The sequence below is a fragment of the Hyalella azteca genome, unplaced genomic scaffold (assembly GCF_000764305.2).
Source record: "Hyalella azteca isolate HAZT.00-mixed unplaced genomic scaffold, Hazt_2.0.2 contig11104, whole genome shotgun sequence".
NCBI lineage: Eukaryota > Metazoa > Arthropoda > Malacostraca > Amphipoda > Hyalellidae > Hyalella > Hyalella azteca.
In genome coordinates this window covers 356,842-370,230 of record NW_025941113.1, presented here as the reverse complement: position 1 = coordinate 370,230, position 13,389 = coordinate 356,842, and the positions used below count along the sequence as shown (strand labels likewise).

The window sequence follows — 13,389 nt, the reverse complement described above, 5'->3', positions numbered from 1 at the left end:
CAAATCGCCACTTAGGTTTTGATGAGATAAAAACTCTCGCCATGTTTTCAGTTCCGATCATTTGGAGCGATGACGCTTTTTGTTTCGACTCTCTTGGTCGAATAGTTGGAGTCTTGTGAGTATAGTAAAGGTGGAATAATTGAGTTATAAAGTAAAAGCTAGATATGGGACGAACGTAGTGTGCTCAGAAATGAGCTGGAAAGGAAAATAGGCTTAAGAAATTGAGATTTGAAGAATGAGTGGTGATGAGAGTGATAAATAAGGGAAAGGCGGAAGAAGGATAACGAAGAATGTATTAATTGAGGAGGGGCAGGAACTGAAGAGAATGATGAATGCAATTATGAGAGAAGATGTTTTAGAGAGAGTTCAGAGTGGAGGTAGAGAGCAGGTGTTGAGAAAGAGAGCGCGGTGACATGGAGAGAGTGAGAGAGTAGGGCTGGCCACATGTGAGGGGTGAGGGCGGCTGCCTGCCCTCAGTTGTGTCGACCGTGTTCCAGGCGACGGTCATTGGCTGATGTGCTGGTTCCTTCGTCTCCTATTCTCACGTCTTCTGCTCCACAATTGCTCTACTCCATTGCTCTCCCTGGAGCCACTACACCGATGAATGTGTCGGTTTATAAATAATTGTTCTTTACCGTTTAAGCATTGTGTGCTTGCATTGCGCTATGCATCGCAAGTGAGCGAGTGCGTGGTGTTGCACGAACTTCAAAAGGGTGTGCCTGCCGGGCAAAATTTTTCTCTAAGCCCAGGCCTCTATTTTTGATCAATAAATTGGATCAGTCAGGCAGTGACGTAGTGTCGTATTGTATTTTTAATAACCTGATCTAATTTTGTCCGTGTTTTATTTTTGTAGAAAATTTCATGTTGTCCTTACCAAGCCGTCATATCCTGACATCTTTTTTGCCTAGCTGTAAAAGTGTGTGTTCGATAGAGGTTCTATGTATCATAATTACCAAGAAGCTAGTTTTTGTTTAGCTCTTCCTCGAGCATGAAGATATTCCGAGCTCACATCGCCAAGATCTCTACGTAAGGTAGGTGTTGTATATCTTTTCTCATCCTTAAATCCATTCTAGAGGTTGAAGCTAAAATTTAATTGCTTGATAATTAATGAATCTTGTTCAATCGATTGGATTAGTAGGGAAGTCACGTAAAGTCTTGAGTGATATTTCTTTAAATCGATTTGTACAGGAGCTTAACCCCCAGAGTTGAAGAAATACAACTTGAAATTTTAATTTCTAGAAGTTTCTAGAAGTAACTCGGTAAGTTATCCAGACCATGATAAATTCATTATGAGTGAGAGTTCGTTACTTGTGAGAATTACGTTACGCACACTAGTTTATCACTCAATACAATGTACACTCAATGCAATACACTTACAATATAGGTACTTAATTTGAATGAGAATCTCTGAAACTGTTTCGCTCAGGCGCTCCTAAATTCGACGCTTAATTGGGGATTATTCCCACTAAATTTCTAGCTGAAGCTCTTCGAGTTCTATCAGTATAGGTTTTTGTGTATATTATACGTTTGATGTATTAGTTTTGAATGTATGTTACGAAAGACGGACATTCTTAATGACATTTCAGATGATATTTTTCTACTTGAAATTTCTGTACTTACGTGACGGCAACTGCATTGTTATAATTGTCAATTTTAGATTAAAATTAGCCAGTAATCAGCGGGATCAAGCAGTTCTTGGTCCGTTACTCGAGAAACTCTGGCCTATCGACAAATAATAAAATATTTAACTGAAAAGTATTTTGCTTCTCAAAATAGAGCATAGCGAGCACAGCCTGTATTCCAAGGGGAGTAAAGACGTTATTATTTCAACCCTTAAATGTGTAACCTAATCTGAATAGATTAATTAACAATGGTTCCGAAATATTTGTTTTGTTGGTAAGAGGGGCAGATGGCCTTGCGCCGTGCTGGAGACAGACACGACGTGTTGGTAGAAGAACCCTGCCGTGCTGGCTTAGCAGAACTATGCCGTGCTGGCAGCAGAACTATGCCGTGCTGGCAGCAGAACTATGCCGTGCTGGCAGCAGAACTATGCCGTGCTGGCAGCAGAACTATGCCGTGTTGGCAGCAGAACTATGCCGTGCTGGTAGCAGAACTATGCCGTGCTGACAGCAGAACTATGACGTACTGGCAGCATAACTATGCCGTGCTGACAGCAGAACTATGCCGTGCTGGCAGCAGAACTATGCCGTGCTGGCAGCAGAACTATGCCGTGCTGGCAGCAGAACTATGCCGTGCTGACAGCAGAACTTTGCCGTGCTGACAGCAGAACTATGACGTACTGGCAGCAGAACTATGACGTGCTTTAGCCAGTATCTTGGACTGCTCTCCAGTGATCAGGGTTGGCTTGTGCTGAGGGCTGGTCGCTTCCTGGACGGCATCGCGTTACTCGCCCGCCATGATTTGCTGGAGCTTCTTGAGGAACCAGGAACCATTGCGGGCTTCATTGCGGCCACCTCATTGACGATCATCACCGGTGCGTAGTAAGAAATATGGCACGAAATAATAAGTTGTATCCATACTACGAAGTAATGAGTGGTATCCATACTGCGAAGTAATGAGCGGCATCCATGCTACGAAATAATGAGCGGCATCCATGCTACGAAGTAATGAGCGGCATCCATGCTACGAAGTAATGAGCGGCATCCATGCTGCTATATGCTCATTGTGGTATAATGTTGACCGTGATAGTTAGTAACGCAATGCAAATTTTCTGGTAGTATCTTCGTAAAACGATGTGGCATGTAAAGTGGTAAGTTTCTGAATGGTTCATTATTCCATAAGACAATAAGTACGGTATATACATTTCAATTTCAATCATGATTGTTTCCATCATTATTGCATTTATCACGATTGCATTCATCTATGTATTTCGGTGAACCTCCCCTTTTCACTCGCTTGTGCTACTCCTCCAATTGCTCACTTTACCCACTTCATCATTTCGCAAGTTTGTTTTCAATTTTAAAAGGGCATGAATCATTGCACGGCAAATCCTAGGGTTGAACTCAAAGCCCAGACCCTAAAAGTGCAAAGCGCGCTCATTTTTATGTCTTTACTTGCCTGTAAAGAGTCCAATTTACTGGCCTCGCTTCACAGACTCACGACCTAATTGTGTTATTTTTCTTGCGCGCCGCACATGATATTGCAGCGGGCGCTCTGCTGTTGCAGGCCTAATGAGTGCTGCTTCTACTCTAGCAAATGCCAACTGTTTTGCCTGCTCCTTCCACCCGAGGTTCTCAAACTGGACTCGGCTGAATCATTTATGCTGGCTACCGTTATGTGTTTTCCTCTTTGGGGTTTCAGCTGAAGCTGGATTTGTAGAACTAATTGCAACTTTTGCATTGTTTTGACAGCGATTCATTGGGTTCAGTAACCGCATTCTCGGAACAAATTGCAGGCTTATGGTAAGTTTAGCCCTGTCGACCTGGAACCAATCATGCGAATAATTGTGGGGCTTAAAATTGTATGCTTCTATTTTGGTAGAGGCATCTGGACCGCATCGGGATCGTCTGTATTGTTTCCTGCCTCTGTTGCATTCCTATCTTACTCACCCTGCTGTTGAATCTAAGTTTAGTTGATCCAGTTTTCCTTTTCTGCATTTGCTCCTATTAGCTGGACTATAATAGCTACGTACCGCACGTTAAAATGTTCGTTGCAATTGGCCTGATTCTCATACCAATTAAGAAGCGTTTATTTATGTAGTAAATTGGTTAGAGATTTCTTAACTGGTCGTATGGTCTTTTTTATTATATCGGGGTATCACTGATAAAGAAGAAGCTCGATTGTTGCTCAGAATAGAAATTATCAGACGAATCTGTTAGATTTTTACTCAGTCGATATTCGTTGAGATTTTTCATTTTCAGCTCCTTATTCGATGTTTGCCGCGACAATATTTTAATATCCATTGTCAAATGGTGGCCGCGATATTATTTGAAAACCAACACGCAAAGATAAAAGCGTGTTGTGTCATGGAGACGTGCGTACAGACGCTGGAAATAGAAGAGCCAGTCCGACACATAAGCTCGGCTTGTCACTTGTGGCGCTACATGCTGAGCTGGCTTGCCTTCAGTGTCGGACGATCTCGTCAAATTTGCCGCAGATTGGAGGTTCCTAGTTCAGTAATGAAGATGAATTGCTAGTTGTACCTCTCTGCATTGCCTGCTGTTCTTCCTAACTCGCTCGTTGTTATTTGTTAGAAATTAAGATAACATAGATGCTGGCGAGTGAATAAAGTTAAATCAAATCGTAGTTTCGTCGTTTTATGTCAATTTTGTTTATTAACACGAGTAATAAATCGTTAATTTTACAATTTCACTTCTTTAAATGGTTAAATTTGTTGATGTAAATTTATTCATCAATCCATGTATGGACCTTATAAGGCTGAATTTTCTGCAACTGAGTTAGCAGGAACAGGGCATGCGTGAGACGTGAAGTGTTCCAATGCGGCATCGGCAGCAAAGTTTGCGTGGAGAAGAAAGCAGGCGGAGCTCCTGTGTTTGTTTTGCTGCTGTCTCCGAGTTTTCTGTTGTAAATATTTTTCAGGGAGGCTGCTTATTTCTTGAGCGCCTAATGTATTCCATGACAGACGACTCGGGTCATTAGCCTGCAGATGCCGTACTGCAGGATGTGCGCCGCTGCTTCTCATGTTACCCATTTTTTTTTTGCGTTTGCCGTGTGTGACCATGCAGATTTTGCCTCGTAGAAATTATTACCGTGTTGCGCATCCAATATTATTTTCCGAGTTGTTGGAACTGTTATATTTTCTGGAGATTGCAAGTATACCAAGCAAATATAATCAAAGTGAAGTTATTGAGCTTTCGATTTAGTGCTTGATTTTCTGATTTTAAAGTCCAATCCTTTACCAATGCCGTTAACCTTCTTCTTAGAATTTTATTTGAATGAATCCTAATTTATTCATGATGTAGGGTTTATGGGATGTTAACTGAAAGAAAATTACTTACAATGATTTTTGTATTTTGCATTTCGTGCATTTAGTTATTTTGCGCTACTGATGAATCTGGTTTCGGTTGTTTTCTAGCTCCTGTCTGTTGGCTATTAGTGCGCTTAACTTCATATCGTCCAATTTCGGTACGTGGGTGTGAAGTATACAATTTTGAATATCATCTCAAGGAATAAAAACTTGATACGAGCAAGGCTAGGGCAGAAAAACTGCTCTAATTTTTATCCCTGATATTTTGTATTTTTCTTTCTTTAACGAATATTTTGTATCTTGCACTGAGATTCATTTGAACCATCTCCTGAATTATCGGTAGGCCAGGATAAACTTATTCTACATTCCAGGGTGAATTTCAATTTATAAGTAGTAGGTCATAAAGGCTTCTTGTTTATTGCTTGCTAGTCATCTTGGCGTGTCTTTTACTCGTATAGGTAACAGGTAACCCACATACGGAGCCGGCGAATTAAATCAGGCCTAATGTTTCTATTTGATATACTAGCAGCTCAGCCCCGAATTGCTTGTTGCAGACAAAAATTAACATCCGAGAATCCCGTTCTCCATTATTTCGTTTTCGCTAAGTCCATAACGAACTATCGAACTAAGGCACTTCTAATTAAAGAGAGGCCCGCTCAAACCGAGACATCTTAATCTGTTTTGCAAATTTAAGAGGAAGCTCGAACTTTTGTTATTGAATTAAATTTATTCCTACCGAAGTAAAAACCAGATTCAAATTTTTTAATGTAACTCACAAACATCACGAATATACAATAGATAGGAGTATTGCTTTATTTATGCTTGGCTGTATCGCTGGCAATGCGATCAGAACTTTGGATGTTTAAATGTCTTAAAGCTTTATATATGTTGAGCTTTGGGAGTCTTGCAAGCGGCCAGAGGACGTCAGTTAGTGCCATATCTGTGAAGGCGACGAGGTCGTTCGCTCAGTTTTCGCTCTCAAAATCGAGGAGCTTAATTTCTAAAAAGGTTTCGCTCCCGCCTTCCGTTACAACGAAACGCGAGTTTACTCGCGGATTCTATTTCGAATTATCATTACTCGGGAAAAGTTCAGCTTTGCCCACTGATTAATAATTTATATAATTCTAGGCTGAACCATAAGAATCTTAAATCTTTCGTTAACTTGTTTAACTGACTTTGATTCGCAGTTCATTAGAGGTTCTCTTTGCTGTAGATTATTACGCTAAATTTCACATTTTTTCTCCAAATCTGTACCTTTTTGGTGGCCATTCTGTTGAGCAGAATTGGCGTCTGCGAGCGCTCGCTTTTCTAATCGCTTAGTTCGATGAAAATTTCCGAGTTTTTCGCTCAACTTCCAGAGATTAGATTTGTTTTTCACTTTGACGAGCATAGGCCTTATGAAGTTAGGTTTTCTGGGAACATAATTAGACTTTTTATTGCTAATAACCGCGTGTGCTAATATTACTTAACGAAACATGGAACAAAAGGCTATTCAACTTCACGAGAAAATTCGTTTTCCTTTTTCCCTTTCTGGTATGATGTTTTATAATATTTCTGATGGTAATCATAATCGCTTTTTATATTAGAGCATAATTGTCGTAATAGAAAATCTCCCTTCTCATTGCTGTCAAATCCGAAATTTATTCATTCTCCTTCCACATTTACTGTTATCGATCATCTTCATTAAATTAGCTATAATTTACCGACACTGTATTTCTGTTGGCTACTGTATAAATGAGTCGTGTTACAATTTACAATAATAGCATTGCCCCCAATTTTCCCACACTCTCACGCTATACTTTGTCCGGTCAAAAGCGTCTGTGATTTATTTATGGTATATTGCGTGATACTGTGGTCATTTTGAATAAAAAAATGAAGAATTTTGTTGGCTTGTGCTAGATTTGTGCGCGGCTGCTTTATGGCAGCCGCAGCTCTTATCTCAGCTGCCCAGCCGTCTTACTGCCTAACGCCGCGCGCTTGGCCGTGTCGGTCCCTGAGTTTGCTCGCCGTCCTAGACCGGCCAACAACTTTTCGGTATTTAATTGTCATTTCTTGCTTTTTTAATACAGTTTCATGCACTTCAATATTCTAATTTCTTACTGGTTTCATAGAGAAATTTATTACTTTTTTTTTGCTTAGCGATTGTTGAGTTTTCTTTCGCAAACGCGCCGGTGTACCTTCACCAGGTTTCTCTTTTTGTTGGGTCATCGCCGCCGTATCGAAACCAAGGGTTGACTCAATTAGGCTGTGTCACGCAATTCAGTTGATGTGCAAATATAACTGCTACTGAAATAGCATTGCGATTTCTAAAAGAAAATATATTGTCCACTTTATATTGTCCAAACAAGGTGCGCACAGCTCCACAGCAGACATCGTTGAAACAACCTCGTCGAAACAACCTCGTCGAAACAACCTCATCGACACAACCTCACCGCACACGCAGCTCGAACGGCAATGAGGACGGACGACCATCAACGACGCGAGCCCAGAACATTACGTTCGTTAAAGTAGGAAACTCTGGTCTAACGGAGGTAACGTCAGAGCTAAACACTTCAGAAGCAGCAACCTTTACCCTAAAGCAACAGTTACTCCTGTCTCACTGATGAGATGGACCACTCCGAAGAGACGTACCAGCCCAGCAGCGAGATGCAGTTGATCCATGGTCATGGCAACAATTATCCAGAGGTCACTCGTGCAGGTTGTCTACTCGTATCAAGTATTCTTTCGTGTAGTACCCCAACAAAAGGCTTGGTATGAATTTATTTTTACTCACTCGGTATCCATACGGGTATCCAAGCTTATGAATCTACACTCACCTAGAACACTATGGGTTCAAAAACCGTAATCGATTATCTGATGGGAAACTTACATATCTTTCTACCGCATTTGTAAATTAGAAAGTCAATGTACGGTACAACAATTGCAAAATCGTGAATGTACTAAACCATATATGTATGTATTTTCATTACACTGGTATGTAATTCATGCTTAGAATGCGTAATTCAACAATCGTCGCGTGAAAGCTATTCCCATTTACATGTCAGAGATGCAGAGAAAAATTATTGCAGCATATGCATTGTTAACGTAGGTGTATTTTGCACCATATGTTTGTGGCCCTCTTTTTTAGGTATACATTTGAATAAAAAAAATGAATCAACAAGCATTTAAACACAAAACATTTAGTGCATTTGCTTATATATAGTATCCAATGTATACAGTTCTGTCAATGATCAGCCGTACAACTTTAACAAAAAGTAAAAAGTGAAATCAGTGGTGCAATGCAAACTGTAGTATGAAGGCCTGAAAAATTCCTGGACTTTTGAATCGTTCTTGGCATTACTTTGGCTGAGCCGTGCGTTTGTCCCCCAACTTGGCAAATGCTCTTTGGGAGTCCCTGTGCAATATGACAATTGCCGAAGCACTTGCCGGCGCAAAAGGCAAACAGGAGTCGTACTCTAAATTTTTGCACTGTCCTAGTTCGTTATATTACTTTATTACTCTAGTTTGTAACTTGGTTAAACACTGTAACCGTTGAAAATATTAGCTCACGTTTAAGAGAGACAGGCTTCTTGCAATTTCTCTTTATATAACAGGTATTGTGGTTAAATTTGTTTAGCGAATTAAACAAATTAGAAATTTACACTAAAGCGCAGTGACGTTATGATTACACTAATCTTCGATCCCTCTGTTTTAAAAAATGAATTATTTATTCACATCATGCTGCCACATTCAAGTTTCAGAAAGAGGCTTTGGACAAAATGAAAAATTTCTTATCTAATTTCCGGTCAAGAAAGCTTGGGTTAGTTACCCCAGGCCTCAAAAGGAAATTATATCCTTACTCCCCGCGAAGATAAGTCCGTCTTCCCCTCGGTGGAGCCCTTCCTCCCTGCAAGCGTCCCAGCCGTTGGGGTGATACGTCGCCTGCGTAAGGAATATCTTTTCTCCCAGGAATAATCGCCTACTAATCAGGCATTCTGCTTTGCTTTGAGAAGCCGTCTTACTTTTCGCTAAGAAGCAGTTCATCTTTTCCTCTCGAATAATCGTTAATTTTCCATTAGTGAAAATTGACCGCAGTATCTCATGAGAAGCCCGTTCTCATTTATTAGGAAAATGCTTTTTTTGCATGGTTAAACAATTGTATTATTTGTAGAAAGACAGTTTTCGATCTTCTCTACTGGGATAATTTGCGTTCATTATATTAACAGAAAATTTTTCCTTTCATCACGTGGTGGTAAAGTTTATTTCCCTTATAGGTGAGAAAACCTGCTTCCTTCTCCCGAGAGTAGAAGGTTGGCATCCCCGAGAATCAGGGTATCTGTTGTAGTCCCCCGACAAGGACCTGTTGTTATTTATCAGCCGCACACAAGTCGTAAACAGCGCGTCCGGCTCAAGTTAGACGCCTTCTTGTCGGCTTTGAACTTGTGACGCAAACACCTTGTCTTGTGGAGCCTTCCTGTCGTGCAATTTATGATAATATAGAAGTCTGTTGCAAAAACTACGTTTCATTCATATTATATATTCTTGAATGATCTTAATGAAGTTTATTGTTATGGGTTATTTCGTCGCGTATATATTTTATTTTATTCAGCTCGCTGTTAATTGACGAATTTCCAAATGAAATTAGACAAAATTAATGGAATTGTGTAGGTTGCATTAATTTTCACTCAAAATTCAATCTTTTCGTATTTGCGCTTGATTTTTTTAAGAAAAGCACATTTTTCAGCCAAATAATCATCGATGCCCTTGAACTGCATTAGGCAACCATCCGCTCGAATGTTCAAAATGATTATCTTCGTGATTCTCTGACGCCCTATCGTAGTGCTGTCCGCCTTTGCACCATTCGCTGCGTTTTAATGACTGTGTAAATTAAGGCCGAGCTTGGAACGTCGCAATATCTCTTGACATTTAGTTTATTTCACAATTTCAGCGTCGTTTTCAGTTTCTGCGTACAGAATTTAGTTTTTGATTCCACATATCCGATGAGAGTCGATGATTTTCGTGAATTGCATCTAGCTTCAGTTTCCTTTTCTCGTACAGCACGATTCGAAAATTATTACCCTCTTTGAGACCACCGAGACGAAACTAAAAGTTTCCAGCTCGAGACGAGACCGGCATTCTGAACTATATATTGACTTGTTCCCTCAGAAAATACTTGAAAGAATGCGTTGTCGTTGATTTGAAATATTCACTTCTTGATTCAGTTAATTTTTTTTTTTGTGAAGGAGGAGGCAATTGCTACATTGATCCGAAAAAATCATCTAATTAATTGAATTTCACAGTTTAATTTTTCGAATAGATCGAAACCCGTCAGAACTGAAATTGTGTGTGGCAACTAATTTGGTCTTTACTTGCTCATGATTGTTTTGACCTTTAAACCTACTAAACTGTTGGCGACAATTCTGAAGAAAATTTCCAATGGGTAATCCTGCAGGCTCGGTGAGACTTCAAAATACTTTATTTCTTATATCTCAGTTCAGAAGGCTCTGAAGTTTCTCATCTAATGAAGCCTCTCCACAAAAGTTCATATCATGAGTTGAGTGGTGCGTAACTTCTGTACGACGTCTCTGTGGTAATTTGTTCAATAGTTTCTATTTATGACTTGTTTACTCTGGAGTTGTCTCCAACTGTGAATACAGTTATTCGTTCAACGCATGGTGGTTGACTTGCCGACCCTCTTCCCTGAATTTGCACGTTTTTTATGAGCCGTACCAACCTTTTAAAGCTGCTGTCACGTGAACTGGATACTATTTGTCGTTATATTAACAAAATTCTTAAACTTTTACTAAAAGCTATCTTTCAAGGTAAGAAATTTATCAATATAATATGTGCGTTTAACTTCAAAGTTTATTCTAATGATATTTTAGACCCGGCGTTAATGGTTAAACTACTTTCGTCAAAATTTTTTGGCGAATGGAAATATGACAACAAAATTATCTTGTTTATTGCCTTTTCCTTTTGAAGAACTCAAAGTTTCTTATAAATTGTACGTTTTTACGGACGGCTGATAACTTCTTTTTCTAGGAGTCACATTGAGGTGACTCATTTTTTTTATGGTGAAAAATTTCCTTTCAGTAATGAGAAGATTCAATAGTGTGACCATCTCTGAAAAAATGAGTGAAAATCCAAGCCTCCAAATTACGTTGTGCCGCGGCTGGGAAATTCATCTCGTTTGATATTTCTTTAATTACGGGCAAAATCTGATTATGATTTTCAATCTATAGTAAAGCAACCTTTTGATTTGTAAAAAGTAATATTTTTCAATTAAAAAGAATACTTTAGAGAAAATGATTATTGTTAGCTTTTCATATAGCGAAAAATCATGAATGAAAGTACAAGTAGTACAAATTTAGTCGACATTCAGACAGTTGGTATGATATTTACATTTGCCAATGTAAAAAGGCTTGTTGAGAATGCTGAGGATTTAACCTCTGATGATTTAAGGAAAAAGAAGAAAATTATGCATGGCAGGCGAGATTAAGAATGGATGAAAGAATATGAAGAATTGCTAAGGAAATAAGGCGATGAGCATTACGGATGAAGTTATCAGAAATGCGATGTAGTTATTAACAAAAAGATCGTCAATAACCGAAATGTTATCCTAGGTGAAAAGATAGATGCCGACAGGCGCCCATGCTTATATGGTTATTTGTTGATGTCGAAGACTGTAAAATGAAATATATAGACTTTAGGACATTAAAAGCTCTGCTTATGTTGTTGAGTAAAGGTAAATCCATGTTAGTCTTGAACACACGTTAGACTAGCTACTATAATATCCAACTGAAATGCCTATATGAGTATCGCTATACAGTTTTGAGTTTTTGTATAATATTATTTAACAATTGCAAAATTTTCCAAACGAATAGTGCATTTTTTAAATATTTAATTGTTGTATTTTTTGAGTTATTTCATCATGAATTATTTCTAATAAACGACAAAATTAAAGGGTCCCAGTTGTAATTTAAAGATAATTTTTTCCCCCACTTATTCAGATTCAACTTATCTGTTCCATACGTGTATTTTTTAATGAGTTCAGATGCTGTCAAAGTTGTGGCAGGTCAACTTTTTAAGGACTCGGCGCTGACGCGAGTTTCTCACTGACGTATATTAGGAGCGAGAAAAAGACCTCACGGTTCGTTGTGTGCCTAAGAGGCTACGAAGCTCTCCCCTGTCTTGGCCTCGCCGCAGTCTTTAAGCTTCTTATAGGCTTCTCTGCATGGGCCTCTTGTGCACACTGTGCCGAACTTTCCCTGCATTTTCCTTCTCAACTTACCCTGCATGAAAACTTGCTCATGCGGAGTTCTTACGAACTCTCCGTACCATATAACATTGAATAAATGCTCCATTGCTCCAAGTTGCCTCAATTAATGAAGAAAGTTACCCTTTGTTAATGAAAACATTATAAAACATTGTAATTTTTGTTCCTAAGCTACGTTTTTAGTTATATTACAATAAAATTAGGCTTGAAGTAGGGGTTGCAGGAAAGAAATGATTCCCAGTCTATATGGACGCAATGAAGCCTCATGTATGAATTGACAGCCAACAAGTTTTCCCAATGACTTTAATCTATCGGAAGTTTATCGTTCGAATAGCAAATTTATTCATTCGGATAACTATTTAGTCCGGATAGAAAAAATTGTAAACTACTATCCAATTTAGAAAAGTTCTGCCGATCTTGAATAACTCGAGACTTCCCATTGAAACATTTTGTTGACACTAAGGAAACCACTTCTTTCAATGCAATTACGACGTTTCAAAGTGGTAGAGAATTGCACCGAGAGTCAATCTGGTATTCACTTATGATGGTTGGCAACCCTGCTGCTCGGAAGAATATTGAGCTCTGCGCATTCTTACGCTCCGCTGGAATGTTGAGTGAAGAGCGTTCGTGTCTCGCACGCAGGCAATTTTTTGGCGCGGCCCACAAAAGTGCCTCTGTAATGGCGAGGGTTGCGCGTCTGCAGAATACGGACCAACTCGAGGAAAAGAGCCGTGGCACAGACGAGGGTTGTTGCTACATTTCATGTTATTACTACTGCGAGCTCAGGTAGCGTTCAGACCACAGGATATTGCCCGTGTTGAGCTGTAATGGCGGGCGTTGAGAGCGAGAATCGCCCCCTCACCCTCGGTCCAGATTTGTGATCTTGCTGTGGTTATGTGAGGATCTCGACCTCGAACAGGAACTGTGGGCGGAGAACTTCATCATGATTAGGTGTTCGTTATATAGAATGGGGATAGAGGGAATATACGATGTTTTTTTGGAGACTGGAGGATTAATTGTCATTAGAGGATTATATAGTTGAATCGACAACTACTAACGTGTAATCGATGGTTCTAATCTTGTTTTACTCCGAATTTTAATGATCCACAATAGCATTGAGTTTGCAATAACATGAAACTATGTGAATGTCGCAAAAAAGAAAATTATTTCTAAACGCTAACTCATG

At 39.4% G+C, this 13,389-nt stretch overlaps 1 protein-coding gene across 1 annotated transcript in view; it reads left to right on the top strand.

Moving 5' to 3' along the window:
• Window positions 1–858: 858 nt before the first annotated feature.
• Window positions 859–13,389, top strand: part of LOC108674532 — an 83,812-nt gene continuing 71,281 nt past the window's right edge. Inside the window, exon 1 of the mRNA XM_047882694.1 lies at window positions 859–1,031. The gene's annotated coding sequence lies outside the window, so the exon portion shown is untranslated. The remainder of the gene's footprint in view (window positions 1,032–13,389) is intronic.